The sequence below is a fragment of the Chrysochloris asiatica genome, unplaced genomic scaffold, assembly GCF_000296735.1.
Source record: "Chrysochloris asiatica unplaced genomic scaffold, ChrAsi1.0 scaffold00192, whole genome shotgun sequence".
Classification (NCBI taxonomy): domain Eukaryota; kingdom Metazoa; phylum Chordata; class Mammalia; order Afrosoricida; family Chrysochloridae; genus Chrysochloris; species Chrysochloris asiatica.
The window spans coordinates 582260-584726 of record NW_006408710.1 but is presented as its reverse complement, the minus strand read 5'-3'; the positions used below and the strand labels follow the sequence as shown (position 1 = coordinate 584726).

At 40.3% G+C, this 2467-nt stretch overlaps 1 protein-coding gene across 1 annotated transcript in view; it reads left to right on the top strand.

Moving 5' to 3' along the window:
* The window catches only part of ABCA5 (ATP-binding cassette, sub-family A (ABC1), member 5), a 96174-nt gene that overhangs the window by 58020 nt on the left and 35687 nt on the right, over window positions 1-2467 (top strand). The window lies entirely within an intron of this gene.

The following is a 2467-nucleotide window of genomic DNA, read 5'->3' as shown; positions in this document are numbered from 1 at the left end:
ACCCAAGATGGCGGCTCCTGGAGCAGCCGAGCGTCTTGGACTAGAAAGCAATAGATTTCTTGCTTCTGCCACAAATTCCCCAGCTGTGAGCCTTCCAACCGTCTGAATATTCCTTTATATGTGGTTCAGAGTTCTGGGACCATCACCTGAGCCTGCTTGGTCGGGTATTCTGTGTTGTTGCTGGCGGAGCTCCTTTACTACACTTCCACCCTATCCGCCATCTTGTTTGTTCTCCCAATCTATGCAGTTTTGAAAGATTAAAAATAACAGTTTCATAATGTGAAAGAAAAAGCAATTATGTTTTTTATTAATTTCATTGGCTAGCCTTATATCCCTGTTCTTTTATTTGCATCTGTTATCACAGCTATAGAATGAAGGAGCCACACAAATATTCTCTAATTGTTTTAAAATCAGGAAAGATGTGTGTTGGGGTTTTAGCCTTTTACCCTGTTTATTCCCTCGGTTTGCGGAGCAAATAGTTTGAGAGTCAGGAGTATATGAAGAAGATTGCATCATCAGGGTTATAGCCAAACTCATGAATGGTGTGTAGGTGATGTAATCTTGCTTGCTGAAAGCAAAAAGGACTTAAAACCCTTGCTGGTGACAATCAAAGGCTGTAGCTTGTAGTATGCATTATAGATCCCTCAACATGATCATAACTGGACCAGTGAGCAACATCATGCTAAGTGGAGAAAACAGTGAAGTTGCCAAGGATTTTATGTTACTTGGATCCATAATCCATGCCCATGGAAGCAGTCAAGAAATCAAATGACTTACTGCGTTGGGCAAATGTGCTGCAAAAGAACTCTTTAAAGTGTTGAAAAGCCAGGATGCCCCTTTGAGGAGCAGTGTACACCTGACCCAGGCCATGGCATTTTCAGTTGCCTCATATGTAATAAAAAATTGGACAATGAATAAGGAAGATCAAAGAAAAATCAACACCGTTGAGTTAGGGTGTTGGTCAAGAGTATTAAATAATACTGTATACTGTCCGAAGAACCTTAAACCTATTTTGGATGAAGTACAGCCAGAATGTGCCTTAGAAGGTGGGATGGGGAGATGTTGTCTCACATACTTTGGACATGTTATCAGGAGGGCCCAATTCCTGGAGAAGGAATCATGCTTGGGAAAGTATGGGTCAGTGAAAAAGAAGACCCTCAATGAGGTGGATTGATGAGGGTATTCTACAGCGGATGCAGCAGGGGGCTAAATGATTATAAGGGTGGCTTAGGACCAGGCAGTGTTTTCTTCTGTTCTACAGACACCCATTATGAGTCAGTGAGAACTCTGTGACATCTTGCAACACCTACTAATTGTAACTCAAAACAAGTTGAATGTTACTGTACAACATTTTATACTGCTTGTATATTTTTCGTGATATTTTTGCATATATTGGTTCATTCTGATTAGTCATCTTTTGTAACCAGTAGCTGAAGACACCTACCTGTGAAGAAGGCCTGAGTTGGTAGAACTAGGATCATGACATCTTTTCAGCTTAGCTGCAGTCTCTCTCAGGTTTCCATGGGGTTCTAGACATCGCATTAGTGAGAATGATTTGGAGTAGTCTGTATTATCTGCTTTCAGACACCATACACCTGTCTTGTTAGAGCCACAGTAGCAGTAGAAATAAAACTTTATCATCAGGAATGAGTATTGTTATGTATTTGAAATAAACTGAATTTCTGGTAGCATAGTGATTACCAATCGAGCTGCTAACCTCAAGGTTGGCAGTTCGAAACTACGAGCCGCTCTGCAGGAGAAAGATGAGGCTTTCTGCTCCCATAAAGATTTACAGCCTCGGAAACCCTGTACAGGGTCGCTATGGGTCGGAACTGACTCCACGGCACTTAACAACAACAACAGCAACATGACTAAGTTTATTCAATGTCATTAATGCTATGTCCATCAAGTATCTGACTTATCCTTGTATCAGCATTAGTGAAAGAAAAACTACTCTCATAAAAGATTCCCTAAAAACAAAACAAAAAACCAACCAAACAAAAATAGTCCCTAAAAGCTATAAAAGTACTCTGTGTTAAAAATACATTTAGGAAAGACTACATTTTATATCCCCTCTCTAGAAGAGTAGTTTATTAGCATATAGAAACGCATGAGCATTTCTATGATGCGTTAGTTCCACATTGTTTAACCTGTAGTTTCTCAGTCTTATTTAATTATGAGACTTATTCTTACCTAACAACTATTAGCTTGTTATAGACCTAGAGTTTACCCCAGCGTACTTTTAGAAATGCTGATTCATGTATATGTACAGACAACTTGGGAATGTTTTTTTTTCTAAGTGTGGGCCCTCTGAACATTACAGAATGCTGAATGAAAAACATGCTACATGAAGTGTGGAGCTTTGTGGCACAGTAGGATGAGCACTGGACGGCTGACTGCAAGTCGGCGGTTCAAACCCACCAGCCACTCCTCAGGGTCGCTGTGAGTCAGGACAACAACAACAAAT